General features: G+C 40.7%; 1 long non-coding RNA gene across 5 annotated transcripts in view; it reads left to right on the top strand.

Moving 5' to 3' along the window:
• The window catches only part of LOC148055920 (uncharacterized), a 78614-nt gene extending 70269 nt beyond the window's left edge, over positions 1-8345 (top strand). For 4 of the 5 annotated variants that reach the window (XR_015705075.1, XR_015705078.1, XR_015705076.1 and 1 more), the window contains 3 exons: positions 969-1206; positions 3229-3285; positions 3390-8345. This is a non-coding gene — a long non-coding RNA (uncharacterized LOC148055920). The remainder of the gene's footprint in view (positions 1-968; positions 1207-3228; positions 3286-3389) is intronic. The other variant, XR_015705077.1, reaches the window with a different exon arrangement.
• Positions 8346-15613: the final 7268 nt, after the last annotated feature.

The raw sequence follows: 15613 nt of genomic DNA on the forward strand, positions 1-15613 counted from the left end.
GTTGATGCTGGTTTCTTCTCATACCTCTGCCTGGCACCATTCCACCACCAGCACATGGCTCACCCACATGCAATTTTGAGCACCCACAGAGCGCAGCAGTGTAGCTAACCACGTCCTCTGTCCCCCTTCTTCCCAGGAGTCCACTCCCTGCCCTAAGCTGAACAATGAAGTGTGAGTTCTTTTTCCTCCATGCAGCTGCCAACTCAAAAAGAGCAGGGATAGACAAGGAAGGAGAGTTCATCAGGACTGACATGAAATCAGAAGTCTCTGGTTTGTCATCCAAATGGAAACCTGAAAGGGTGCACACTGAGCCCAACAAAATGTTCCATATGGTGCTCAGATACTAAGTAGTTGTCAGATAAGCTGAAGAAGTTAAATTCATAAAGAGCTACTGCACAGCCTTGTCACAATGCTTTCCAGCAGACACAAGAATCATCTTTGTATCCTCTGCTGAAGAAAGTCAGAAACTCTGTTTCTCAATCTTTTCAGGTGACCTAACCATAAGATGTTGGACGCTTTTTCCTTTTTTTCCTTTAGAAAAGGACCTTTTAATTAAAAGTAAATGGCATCTGGTATTTGGGTGTCTGATGCCCTTTGGCTCCTATGCAATCACACTAAAATCTTAGGAATACTTGCACTAAAAAGTGCAACATATCATGAAACCCAGAAGAAGAAACCTCTGTGATTATTTTCTCCTCAGCCCCACCACTAGACTGTCCCTGACAGCAGCCCAGTCCACACAACGACAACAGTGACAAAACAGCACAAAAGTAGTTCTACTGTTAAAACAAAGTCTATTAATTTGTATATCCACATCTCAGTGAGGGCTTTAGAAACGTTAAGCCTATTCCTACAAAGGTCAGTAGGTGGTATATGTGTTACCCTGAGACGCAGAAATGCCTGAGTAGACTGTTGAATAAGGGACCTTCTACAAATGAGTTTTCTAATAGCTTTGGTATTGTTGTCAGCACAGATTTCATGGATGAGCTGAAACTAGCCTGAACTTGCTGTGCCACCCAAGTTCATCAAAAACTGCAGGAGGCGCTTGGACGGGGAGAGGATAAAGGCCCTGAAGGTGATTCGCACCACCTTTAAACCTAGACCAGTTGTCCAGAACAGCCCCAGTGGTCTCTTTGTGGTTAGCCATCATCTGGAAGAAATCATCTGAACCATCACAGTTCCCAGACATGAGACCATGCAAAATAGGTGAGAGACAAGTATATAGAGTCCAGTAACATCAGCCTGAGAAAGTTCAGGTTGGATGTTTCTTTCAGACAAGCACTTCATATACATCATGACCTTCAGACTGTAAACTCTTATCCTGTTGAGGTTATTTCAAATCAAAGGCCAGTGTGCCAGCAGCTGCACAAGTGAGGAATGCCTAAGAAAATAAATACCAGTTAGAGTGCTATTTAATGCCGTTAACTGCAGTGAGTGGAGGCTGGAGGGCAGTAGCTTTTAACAGGTTTTATTTGAAAGACTAACTCAGTGTGGTTGTCACGACAGTTGTCTTTGTGGCTGAAGCTGTATTGCTAACAGATGGAAATCTGGCAGCTTTTTCTAATTTATGCAGATGCTTTGCAGAAGGAGTTACCATCCTAAGTGATTCTAACATTAACCTTACACAAACCTTTCTCCACTGTGTTAATAAACAGAACATTTTAAGGCTGTTCTGCTCAAAACAGTCACAGAAATGTTCAACTGTACCTCCCTTTTCATCTCTTTAGTTACACTTAGAATTTAGCATGAAAATTCTTTTGCATAAAATGTCTTACTGAACTGAGAATTGTATATGTAGCAAAAGTCAGTCTAGTCCTCAAAATATCCATTTTAATTATAAAATTACCTACCAGGTTGTGTCTTCATTAATGAGCTAAGCTTGTGGACTGTCTTGTTCTTGAAAACTGGCATTCAGTACAATAACTAACAAGAATGATTTAACAAGAGAAGTATCTAAATTGGCAATCATTTAAAAGGACTGAATAATATTCTTAATAGCTGTGTAATGTTTCATCTTTTTGCTTTGATTGGCACTTTTTTAATTGTTAACACTCTTTTCAAACTGGCAACACATTGCCTCATTCTGATCTGCAGTGAGCCCGACAGTATTACACACCATTACGAGTGCTAAACAGGCTCAGGAACAACACACCACTGAGACGTTTTGAGACATTTTGTGTATTTTATGGATCTCTGTCTGTTCTTTACAGCAGATTTTGGGAAATTGGGATACCATATACTTTTGTTTTGCCCTTTGACAGTTGTTTGTAGGTGTGTGTACTGACTGAAATGTGTTTCTATAATCAATGTCCTGATCAGATAAGATAATTAAAAGGGATAATTGCTATTAGAGCTGTATCTCTTTGGGATGACTGATTGTGCCTTAAACAAATGAGAGCAAAACTCTTGAAACTATTCACTGTGTTCATGTACATATGTAAGACTTTGACCCTCACTAGCTGAAGGCACTGGTCATATAACTCTGTAAGGAACACAGAAGAAAATATGTAATATAGAGAGACATACAGACCATTGGAGCATTTCAGAGAAGGAGTCGATATTAGTTTTGATTCTTTGAGAATTATCTGCATGACTCATGAGCCATCTTTTGGTCTGAGTAATCTAACTTGAACCAAGAAAGATGCCTTCCCTTAAATAACGCACCCACCCTAGAAACTAAACAGAGGAGTTAGATCCTAAGCTTTGATGCCATATTCAGGCAGGCCAGATCTTTCCATGGAGGCTTTCAAATGCATTTTTTCCTTTGGCCATTGTTTTAACAGGAAACACAGACACTTCCTTTTGGAGACCTTTTCTGTCACTAACTTAAAAGTTAGACATAAGTCAGTTTTGTCGAGAAGGATGACTATCTTTTTTTCCCATGCTTACAAGGAGTCTGACTTACCTGCAACCCAGAATTGTCTACCTTTTTAGGGTGCAGCCTTGAGTGGTGGCAGCTTCAACTGTGAAGTAGGCTTCTCAGCAGCCCCAAAGCACAGAGACACTGTGGGCAGAGAAGTGAGTGTTGGTTGCAGTATAGGGAGAAAGTTTGCAGGAATGTGGCTCAGGCTTCAGTGAAATGGCCTCTGTTTCCTGTCTGGAAAGCTCAGGCAGCTGTTACAGCGAGGAGAACAGCTGCCCCAGTGGGGCAAGGGTACTTGCCTTCTGCTGCTTTATATCCCAAAGGAGGATCTTGGCTACATATTAGTCTTTCCTCTTTTTCCCTAGTGATCAAGTGAGAAGAAATCTCAGGTTGTGGTGACTAAATGGACCCTGGAACTACTTGTAAGTAAAAATTTCCAGCTCCCTCCTGAGGGATCCATACAATTCTTCCGGATTATGTTGTTGAAGTGACCAGGTCATTTGCTATTTCTCATTTATTTATACAGGCTTCTCTGTCAGGATGCTTCACCTGCAGAACATCAAGAAAGTGACAAACTTTCCCTTAAATCACTTAAAGTTTAACATCCAGTGTCCCAGACAACTTCTGCTGAAGCTCTATAAAAGAGATACAGACATTCATGTGGCAGAACAAGAGCTGTGTTACAACAATAACTGGGGAGGATGAAAAGAAGTGAGGACTGTAGGAATATCTTCCAATTCCTCTGACTGTGAAACAGCAACTAAACAAAGGAAACAATCTCCACTTGATCATAGATCTCGTTTTTCTAGTACTGGGACTGGGAAATTGCAGGCTTCCTAGAGTGATTTAGCAGTGCTCCAGCGTTCTTTGAATGGGCATGGGAGAGTCAGTGGCCACTTCTGAAATCCAGGGCATTTTGAAATAGAAAGGTCTTTCAGTTGCTTGACAAATGTTATGAGAGTCCAGAGGGTTAGACAATATGTCAGGTGGGAAGTACTGTTAGTCCCAAACAGTTTTACGAGAAATCTAAACCATAAAAATCCAAATTCTGTGCATAAGTAATACTACACAATTGAGTCTAGTAAGCATTTATAGCACTTTGTGCCTCGGGCGTCTTGTGAACTAAAAAAGATCAAAGGCTGAGTGCCCTCAGCACTCAGTCAGACCTTCAAGAAGGGGTCCAATATCCCTCCTAGTTGATGACTGCCTCACAGGAAACACTGAGCAGCTTGAAGAATAGGGCCCCAAATGCATATTTGGCACCCAGTTAAATTCTAGAGCAAGTATTTAGTATTTTTTTAATCAGCATTCTTTACATCCCAGTATAAACAGCTAAAAGAACTCACATGCACCTGGTTTAAATCTTGGTCATTAATTAATTAGCCTGTCACTAACTAACAAGATGTCTTTAGAACAAGAATGCATCTATTTTAGTTAACTAGTTACTGTTATAGTTCATGTTTCTGCTGTTTTTCCTCCAGTAGGCTATTTATTGTATAGTTCACTTATAAAATTCCGTTACTTACATAGATAGTAATAATGCATGAAGGATGCCTCCAGCTGTTTTCAACTTTTGTGACCTATGTAAACAATGAGCTTTGAAATAACTTATGCTAACATCTACTGAGAATAAGTTAATTCCTAGGCTGACTGATTCTATGTGTTTTAAAGGCTATAAGTACATGTGGTCTCAAGTGAGTTTTACATTTCGTATTTCATCTCAAAACAAAGCTAAAACATTCACATGTCCAGCTAGAAAGTTGTAAATCAGTACTGTGTCCTTATGATATTTGTATTCTCACAGGTTTTATACCCGTATTAAAAAGGCATCTCTAACATTTGCAATACATTAAATGAATCGCACTGCAGATTTCCCCAAGTAACAAAGTGCCCTGTCAAGTACTGCACCATAATTTCACTTGATTCTACACAGAGAAACAGCAAATGCACCGTGTCACTTTCAAATAAACCTACTGTAACTTTAAAAATACATAATGAACATCTGTCAGACACAGTCATTTCTCTCTTCAAACCCAAGAAATAGAGACCACCAGAAGCAGAATCATGAGTCAAATGCTATCCTTTGTAGTAATCAAAATACTAAACAAAGGCCTGTATTCTGGTCTGTTTTTCTCCATATTCTCACTACTTGTGGTTTTGTATGACACACTCATTTGGAAACGACATTTTCTATTTATTCTAAGATTCAGCAAAACTGGAGTAGCCATTTTAGATCTGTGTGAGTGTAAAAAACAAGCAGCATTTCTTCATACAACCCAGTTTTAAACCTATGTAAGCAATTCCTTACGTTGATTCACGTACAAGGGACACTTGCTCTGCATGCAGAAACTTTCTGGGAAGCTTTACTTTGTTAATGGGCAGAATCTATCCTTGCACAATGCAGCCATGCAAGGACCTTCAGATTAAGGCTGGAAGCCCTGCAGAAAGTTGCTATGCCAGGAGCATAATGAATGTCATCAGAAACGGCAGGGGGACTCTGTTTCATCTTCCCAGAGGTTTGAGTGAAGGATGAGTGAATGGTAGATGGAGGACGCGAACTTGGTTTTCACTCCAAGATGTATGCACTACCCACAGAATCACAGCTCCTGTCTTCTTGTGTTTTCAATGATGGTTGTTTACTGGACAAAACAAAAATAAGCCTTGAAATATGGATTTCCAAGGCTTTGTTTATTTGTTCCTTTGAATACAGGCCTTGATAAGACAGTTGTAAAACTGTTGTCTAAGAAAAGCATTTAGCAATCAGATTACTGATCTTTGACAAATGGCTCTAGAGGATTAATTTCAGCTAGAATTTTCCGAGTTAATTTTTTGCCCATCTGATATTGTTATTCCGTTTGTTCAAGCTAATTGACATTCAGTGCTTCAAGTGCCGGGCTGAATGACATTCAATGTCATGAGCTAACATTTTACAAATTGAACAAAAATTAGCCATGCCCAAGATTTTTCACATTAACCCATAGCAAAGGAGCACGGTACATGACAGCAGGCTGTCAATTCTGATTAAAAAGCTGAATTCTGTCTGCTTTGGCCGTGAAATCCTGAGTCAGTAAACAGAGCTAAGTGGACTGTAAACCCAGGGTGAGAGGAAAGAAGGGGCTGGTAATGGCAGCATAAATTTTAATACATCTGTGGAACATATCGAAGTGACAACTGCTACCCAGAAATGTAAGAACTGAAAGTATAATCCATTTTTTTAAAAGTTATTACTGTAAAGAGAGTAACATCACCTCTTTGAGTCTCACCTTGTGGTCTTCAAGGAAGCTTTTTCTTGGGGACACTTGGTAGGGTCATAAGGCAGGACCCTGCATTTGAAGTAGAGGCTGCAACAACAGTGTGCATCCTGCCTCTTGAGACCTTGCTACCTCAGCCTGAGACATACCTGGAAGAAGTTATCACAGATATCATGTCAGTCCTTTCAGGAGGATATCAAACCAGGCTTTATTATACAATGGTTTCCCTTCATATCACCTTGAACATTTGCACAATTTGGAAAAGGCACTCTAAACCTCTATTTCTTACCAGAGAATTAGTGACTGATGGCTTTCTTTTTCTCTGTACATCTAATTGCACATCTAATCAGTTTATCAGTGAGTTCTTGGTCAGTTAATAAGATTGTAGCAGAAATCATTGTTTAAGCCTGTTAACTCAGACCAATGTTAATTTCCAGTATGTCAATTCAAAGGACAGAAACATTTTTCCACTGGCATTTTTTGGTACATTTTTACGTAAGGGTACAGACCTACCTAGTCTTTAGTCCTGCACTTTTGAGTAAAGTATTTATATTTTTTCATTACTTGATCCTACACTGTGTAAAACTAAGCAAATGCAAAACAAAGTCTTTACAGAATGAGGGTCATGTCTCAGACACGAAAAATCATTTCAATAGTCTTCAGCCAGTTTTCTCACTCCTTACCAATCCGATTTTGGCAAATACACATATATATATATAGATAGTGTTTATGTTTATTTTTTAACTATCATTTTGTGGTTACCAATTAAGAAAAAGAGAAAAGCAGGATTACCTAGTAATACAAAAACTGGCATTTAGCCATGGCAGCATCAGTTGAATCAACTGCCCTTGGGAGTCCTGTAAATTTGTTGTGATGTTGATCCTAATATATAGCACTTACACCTACTGCTGCTCATGCAATCTAGCAGAACGTGTTGCTAAATTTAGCACAATATTTACCCCTACTGTGTCTATATGTTCTGATTAACCTGACTGGCATCCTTCACCAATTCCAGCAATCAGCTAAAGCAACTGACATTTCTAGTGTGAGACCGACTAAAAGACTCTTTCAGCAGCTATCAGCTGAAATACTTAGTAAAATTAATAGATATTTCCAATCCAGTTTAGAAATATGGGAATCATCTAACTTGTAATTAATTTTCCTCAATAGGAGAGCCTAAAATGATAGTCCGTTCATCCAGTTTCCTCATCTGTTTATGTGAAGGCCTGTGTATTTGCATGTGTGTGTTTTCTTCATAAAATGGTGGAATTCTTGAAGGAAAGTAAAGAATTAAGTAATTCTTATTCATACACAGAATGGCAGTAACATAAGCACCAAGAGCTGAGGTTACTCTGTTTCCTAACACATCCTGACATTCCACCCATCTTAATCAAATAAATACATTTTAGCCTTTAAATCTATTCACTATCACCTTTTCCTATGAAGAGTATTAATTAGAGTATCATTTCTTCTCTACCAAGTAGAGCTTAACAAACTCATCAAAATGAAAATAGTTCCTTCCTTAGAAAGCAGTGTGGAAAAATTTTCTACTAACTTCCATAAATGCTGTATCACCCATAAAAACCATGAGACAGATGAAACAAATGTGCTGATTGGGAGGATGTTAATAACAATAGCAGGAAAGGGGAAAAACAGAAGCCACTGCTCATTACTGGTACAAAGTAGCATCAATCAAAAGTTGTGAGTACTATGAGCATTCAACAGCAGACGGAGCAGCAGCACTCTCCGAGCTTTTCAGTGAAGACCTTCAGTACCTTCTGAGCTGAACCAGTGACCTAAAAGTCACAGGCATCATGTCACACTGCAGGTCTGTGAGTCATTTGAACTTCTGTGTTTTTAGCATACCTAAAGGATCTAATTTGGCTTGATACAGAGCCATCAGAAGGTGCTCCAAACCAACACATAAAGAATATTTTTACAGTTGGTAACTCTCGTTAATCAAGATTCAGAGGAACAAGGTTATTTCTCTGATTAAAATAATGCAAGTAATTATTGTGAAGGTTTAGAGAGGTGATGTTAATTGTGCTGACCTCTAAGAAAGAATTATCTCCTTGCAAGGACTAAGGAACTAGCCCACATGTTGTGTATCACCACAATCGCAAATTTATCCTCCACAAATTAGATATACTTCTCCTGCATAATAATGCCATAAACAACTTGGCACATTTAATCTAGACTCTGACTATAGGTCCTTGCCAGAAAGGGCTGTAAACATAAAAAAATCCCCCCCCCCCCCCATGAGAAAAGAAACAAAATTGTGCTAGGTTGGCCAGAACAGATTTTTCTTTGTAAAAATTAGATTGCTAACTACACAAAGAATACGGAATTGTCATGGGATGCTCTTTGTAAGGAGTGAAGAGGAGGTGTCATCAGGTAATGGCAGAGTGAAAGAATCCCCCAGCAAGGAGAAGCTTGACACAGATGCTGCAGAAGGTCTGGCAAATGCAGAGGTTCAGAGGAGAGGGGGATGAGGTCAGAGCAATGGGTACAAATATCAGGAGGAGACCCCAGGTGGTTCATGCATTAATACCTCTGTAGTTGGAAATGAGAGGGACAGATGAACTTGGAGAGGTGAAAAAAGAGCTACTGCAGTAGAACAAGGGCCTGGATGTGAAGGGAGAAAGAAAGAGAAAAATCTAACACTGCCATAAGTAATCACATTATGCACAGGGGATTATAACAGTGGTGCTGAGAGAGGCTAAAGTTGTTGCTGGGTTCATTCTCCCACAGACAGAGGCCAGTGGAAATCCTTGGTCTTCTCTGTATAGGCAAGTGCCAAGAAGAAAGTAATCTGCAAATGGTATAATCATGCGCTGCTCTCCAGGAGGAAGAAGCAGCTGACTTTTGAATGGGGCTACAGGTGTCTTCAACTAGTGGACAGGAATTAGTCTGATAGGAACAACTAGGAGTATGGGTAGAGGTTGCTCGATGTTCCAATAGTCACTTTTGAAGTAACAGCTCTGTAAATGTTTTGAGAGGTGTGAGCACTGCAGGCCTGCACTGCAGCAGAAAGCTGAGCTCTCTCACAGCAAATGCCATTGAAAGATGTTTGCTGCTAACACAGCTGCTCATAAAACTCAGTAGGGTGCTGTTGGGAACATGAAAATTGAAGTAGCAGCTGATGCTGTCAAATTGGAGACTTACCACCTTTAAACTGATACAAGTCCTTTGCTATTGGACGTTTTCATTCTGAACTTTAACATTTATTATAACGAAGTTGTGGCTGAAAGAATCATCACAGAATTAATCCTTCTAAGGGTCACTACAGGATGGAAATGGTTCATCAAGGCATGGTTCATAACAATTACATCAATAGCGTTGTCACAAAATACTTTCAGAAATATTGTGTAATAACTGCTATATTCAAACAGCCCCAAGAACAAGGAGCTACCCTTTTAAGCCAAATTTCCACCTCTGTATAGAGCTAATGATGAAAACAGGACCTGACTTGAATGAAACTCTGTTTTATGTAGCCTTCTTTCGTCTGAAATGATGACTAGAAATTGAAAACTACCAGTTATAAATCTGTTAATTTACCCGAGGCTTGGCTTTTATTTTGGATAGTTTAGAAATGGTGATGTATACAAATGCACTGAGTGCTAAGGGCAGTGTGTAAGGTGTGTGTTTCTGATGTCCTGCTTATTACAGAATGTATTTTTTTATTTCAGGTTATAAATGAAAAAACATTAAAAATTTCCATTCAAAGTGGCTTGGGTTACCTTTTGGAGCAAAAAAAAAACACAACCTCCTGGGCCCTGTGAAGTTGTAATTACTAAAATCTTGTCATCAGGAGCTTCCTATTAAATTAAATCATTTCACAAAGTTTTCTCTCCATTTAATTCTGTTTAGCTGAATGTTTACTGATGAGTCAATTAGCCACTACTTTGTTTGTTCAACTTAATGTCATCACATCACCATGAGATCACCACAGCAAACATTCATCAACAACAGCATTGTCATGTCTGGCTGGTTGCTACAGGCTGGCCTCAGGCTGTCCACATCCAGGAGGCTGGCTGGTCAGTGACCTTGGTCTGGCTGCAATGTCCCCAGGGGAACCAGTATGGGGTATGGGGGTTAGAAATTACTTTGTAACCATCGGAGAGGATCACCTCTCCCCGTGGTGCAACTCCTCAAGTATGACCTAAGGAGGCAGAGCAGTTTGCAAAAGCAGCCGTGACAATAAACCAAGTGCAACTGAGTTGACGTCTGCAGGTGGAACAGGCCATGTTGTGTGGTGACAGTTACTGCAAGGAGAAGCTATGTTTTTAAAGCACTGGCAATTGCTAGGGAGCAAGGTAGGTGATATATCAATGGATATCAATATACCAGCCCAGGAAGTTCCATATATATTGATATACCTGATCAAACATAACTGGGCATCATCACTACCATAGACTCCAGTATTCTGGAGCTGAACAAAAGATGGTAAATGCATGTTGGTGTCACTCAAACCTAGTGGCTGAATTACTTCTTTAAGTACAGTGCACATCTGCCAGGTCCTGTCTTCAGAGATTGTTTTCCCAAATATCTGTAAATGGGCACAGTCCAGCTCAAGGTGCACCTAGGTATATCAGGGACTGATATGTTTCAGAGTTTTTGAAACAAAAGTGCTGTAAAGGTAGAATGCACTGGCTATTGTTTTGGCTGCTCTAAGAAGGCACCACCCATGTCAGCAGGAGGCCAGTTTGGCTACGTTGGCGTTCATGCTAACATGTAGGTCAGAAACCAATCAAGCTCAGGTGCTGAAGCCAGTACCTTCTACACGGAGGGCCACTAAAGGGTGTTTTGGGCCCCAGAGCAAACCTTTATTGACTCCTGGCACCTCCAGTCCTGTTGCTATTTTACCTTATGACCTGAATGCTGAAGCACCAGCAGTCTGAATTTTGTACAACTCTGGGGAGCAAGTAGATCTTGTTACTTGATTTTTGCACGAGGTCAGTGGAGCAAATCCCTACTGAAGCCAAGCTTTGCAGCTGACTTTCCTTACAAGTCATGTCAGCAACATCCAATAACACAGAGCCACCACTGATCTTGTCCATCCAGTGGAACAGTGTAGGACTTCCTGTAGATTCATCTACAGGCATCAAAATAAGGCTTTTTTTGTTCAGTGGGGATAAGATCCTCTCATGGAGATGACGAAAATCTAAATAATTCTCCAGGAGCGCCTGTCGCCTTTCATGGTTTAAACAAGTAAGATGATTTGGCTCCTAACCAAGAAACTTCATCTAGGTGGGCTGGATGTGGCTGGAGCATAGACTTGTAAGTGGCCCCTTAAAAAAGAGTGCTATTTTCCTCCTCTCTACAAGCCTTTTAAAACCTAGCAATCCATCCCCAGATTTTAGCAAGGGCACCAGTAGAGCAGTAAGCTGTTTCAGAGGGAACAAAAATTTGTGTTGATACCCAGTCATAAAGGATATCTAAGCTAATAAGGTCCAGACAGTCCTCAAATTCTGTGATTTAGGGAAGTATGGAGGAGAATCAAGCAGCTGCACAGCACCCACCACATGGTCTGTGTCCTCCATGTGGTGCAGGCTCTAGGTCCTAATAATATTCTGGCACCAAAGCATACTAACAGTGCAATTTCAATAATCAGCATATTTTGTCCAATAATTGTTAGTCTGATGGTTATAAGAGGTGACACTGCCAATATCTCATAAAGGCTGAAAGAAATATTTCCCACTTCCACGCTGCATAAACAAAGCATGCCAGACAACCTCAGGAATGCTAATGATCTCCAGCACTTTAGTATATTAAGTATTCATCAATTGAGCACAGACCACAACAATGTTCTGAGAGTCCTTAAACACATGAGAAACACATGAGAAATGATGTAAAGTTTATATGAGCTCATATAATCTTGGTTGGTTATAGAGTCAAGCATAAGATCATAGAAACCAGGTCATGTGTACCATATCTTTCCTACTAGAAGGTTGTGCCCTACATTATATTTGCTGGTGCCGCATCCAGCCCAGATTTAATTGACTCAAGCAATGAGTCATCCACTGCTTCCCCTACGGCATTATTCCCCAATCTAACAGATGACATTGTCGGGATTTTTTTTCCCTGATAATCAGACTTCACTGTCCTTAATTTCATCCCATTATATAATGCCTCACACTTATGCAGATACTGCCATCCAAAAGCTTTGCAAGTCTTAATTGAGTTTCATAACAGCCCCCCATGAAATAGATAAGTTCTGAGTCAGAGATGCAAAAACCTGAGTTACTTGCCGTAGGCCGCATATGGGATCATATCAAGCACAGCTGGGTCTACCTCATTGACTGGGAGCTGTTTGCATGCAGCTTATGCGATAATCAAGTCATAAGAACTATTTTCTAGGAAGCAGCTCTAACCTCTCTCCTACCAGTGTCTGCCTGCACCGTGAAAAACAGTTTACTCCTTCATTAACATTTGTGCCTTTCAAATGTTTATATGTGTATCTTTCCCTAGTCATGATTTTTATACTGTTGATATTTGCTCTATCTACAAATAAACCCTTTATGATTTTGCTTTTTCCTCATGACTCTCTGATCTACAGACATGTCTTTGCAGATAATGTGCCCAGAATTATACTCCATGGAGTTTATGCAGATAAGTCATGCCTGTTAGGCTCCCATCCTGTGATGCGATATGAGGGGCATAATCCAGCTGGCTGCTCCGGACTTTGTCAGCTGAGACACAGTAGCTCACTGTGCATGTGCTGTTATCCTATTGTGAAGAAAAGTAACGTGGGTTCACGTGAGTCACCATCAACTGACCCTGTTTTTCCACACAGTGCAGCAATGTATCTTGCTCAGTTACCACAGCTCAAATGAAGGACTCTGTCTAACAGCTGGGGGACAGGAACCTCTACAGGCCAGCACAGGCCTTCTGTCTGACAAACCCTTAATTTTCCTCAATTAATGCATTTGTTTTTAGAACGCAAAATTAGAAATGGCATTTTATTGCATGCGTTAGTGTAGGATCTCAGGTTTCCAATTGAAGCAACTCAGGCAATATTCTAGATCATAATGCAAATGCAGGCAAGAACTAAAAATCTTCTGGCTACTTTGAAAACTAATCTCCTCTCTGATTTTCATCTTGCTGAACATAATTTATTTCTAAGTATTTCTCTTCAATTTGCTTATTAAATTTTCAGTGATATTTGTCTGACCACTTGTCCTGGTTTCAGCTGGGATAGTTAATTTTCGTCTTGGTAGCCAGTATGAGGCTGTGTTTTGGGTTTAGGATGAAAACAATGTTGATGATGCACTGATGCTTTGGGTCTTGCTAAGTAGTGCTAAGCTGTTGCTAAATAGGTGCTAAGTGGCGCTCACACTGGTCAAGGACTTTTCAGCTTCCCCTGCTCTGCCGGGTGCACAAGAAGCTGGGAGGGGGCACAGCCGGGGGGGGGTGCTGACCCAGACTGGCCCAAGGGTTATTCCATACCATATGACATCATGCTCAGTATATAAGCTGGGGGAGGAAGAAGGAAGGGGGGGACATTGGGTATGATGGCGTTTGTCTTCCCAAGTAACCGTTACGCGTGATGGAGCCCTGCTTTCCTGGGCATGGCTGAACACCTGCCTGCCCATGGGAAGTAGTGAATGAATTCCTTGTTTTGCTTTGTTTGCGTGCACGGTTTTTGCTTTGCCTATTTAACTGTTCTAGTTTATTTTACTTCAATTATTAAACTGTTCTTATCTCAACCCACGAGTTTTCTCCGGTTTACCCTTCTGATTCTCTCCCCCATCCCACTGGTGGGGAGTGAGTGAGCGGCTGCGTGGTGCTTAGTTGCTGGCTGGGGTTAAACCACGACACCACTGTTTTTCTAAATCAGATATAACCTTATTGGTTATCTGTGTTTTTACAACACCACTCTCCCAGATTATTTTGTAATATATTTCTGTTGTTCTCCTTGCTTTTGATGAATCGAAAGGTTGAGTGGATGATGGAGATTCCTGCCATGTAAAATTCAAGATGCTTTATGTCGTGGTTTAACCCCAGCCGGCAACTAAGCACCACACAGCCACTCGCTCACTCCCCCCCGGTGGGATGGGGGAGAGAATCGGAAGAGTAAAAGTGAGAAAACTCATGGGTTGAAGTAACGACAGTTTAACAGGTAAAGCAAAAGCGGTGCACACAAGCAAAGCAAGGAATTCATTCAGTACTTCCCATGGGCAGGCAGGTGTTCAGCCATCCCCAGGAAAGCAGGGCTCCATCATGCATAACAGTTACTTGGGAAGACAAACGCCATCACTCTGAACATCCCCCGCTTCCTTCTTCTTCCCCCATCTTATATACTGAGCATGATGTCATACGGTATGGAATAGCCCTTTGGCCAGTCTGGGTCAGCTGTCCTAGCTGTGCCCCCTCCCAGCTTCTTGTGCACCTGGCAGAGCGTGGGAAGCTGAAAAGTCCTTGACTAGTGTAAACTATACTCAACAAGAACCAAAACATCAGTGTGTTATCAACATTATTCTCATCCTAAATCCAAAATACAGCACTATACCAGCTGCTAAGAAGAAAATTAACTCTATCCCAGCTGAAACCAGGACACTTTAACATGGCAGAAACGCATATTTGCAAAAATTTCTAAAGTGATGAATAACTCAACATTTTTCTGCGTTCTTCTACATGCAACTAAATGCTCATAATACATGCAAAGATTTGTCTTCTACAAGTAGCTTTTGGTACAGGATCTTCCCTGAAATAATCTTTATGCAATACCCACCACTCCTTTTCCCTGCAAACAAAAGCAAACTCACATAAGGAAAACTAGCAGTCCTCCCCTCCCTGGGCAGAGCAGCCCTGGAATATGGGAGAGACCTGTCTTTCCAGAAAAAAAAAACAACAATAAGAGATACTTCAGGGTATGAACTAGTGTCTGTCACACCTGCATACCTAATGGGTGTTTCTGAGCTATTTACCTAACTTTGAAATTGCTTTCAAAAAGGTTCACAAAAACTGAGGCTAACATCTTCCATTAGCCAGCCCTGCAGCTCACAGACCTCGCAGAAAAATCTGCTACTTCTGCATAATTAAAGGATCTGAAAACTACCAGTCAAGATAAAAAGATCAAGGGCTATCATAAATCTTGCTGCCTCATGGGATGAGCTCACCAGCAGCAGAGAAAGATGTGTATTTTCCTTCTATGAGGATTACTTGCTTAGGTATAGTATAGGAATTTGATTATTTCCTCTCCAGTGTCTGTCATGAAGCTTTACTTAAGGACACAAATGAGTCTCCTTTTCTAGGACAGTTCCTGTATCCAAAAACTCTGTCAAATTATTTGCCTATCTGGTCAGACATTTAGCAAGGGACCACACTGAGCAGAGCTAGTGCAGAATTTTATTTATTTACTTCATAATAAAGTGTTTATGGATCAACACTGAATTTTTTTTATGGAAATGTGTCAATTCAGATAAAGCTTTTGCCAGGAAAGTTTCCTACTGTCCAGAATCCAAGCTAGAGAGACCTGGGGAAGGGCAGAGGACTC

The sequence above is a fragment of the Nipponia nippon genome, unplaced genomic scaffold (genome assembly GCF_047370975.1).
Source record: "Nipponia nippon isolate SJK-2023a ecotype South Korea unplaced genomic scaffold, ASM4737097v1 scaffold_2, whole genome shotgun sequence".
NCBI classification, from domain to species: Eukaryota; Metazoa; Chordata; class Aves; order Pelecaniformes; family Threskiornithidae; genus Nipponia; species Nipponia nippon.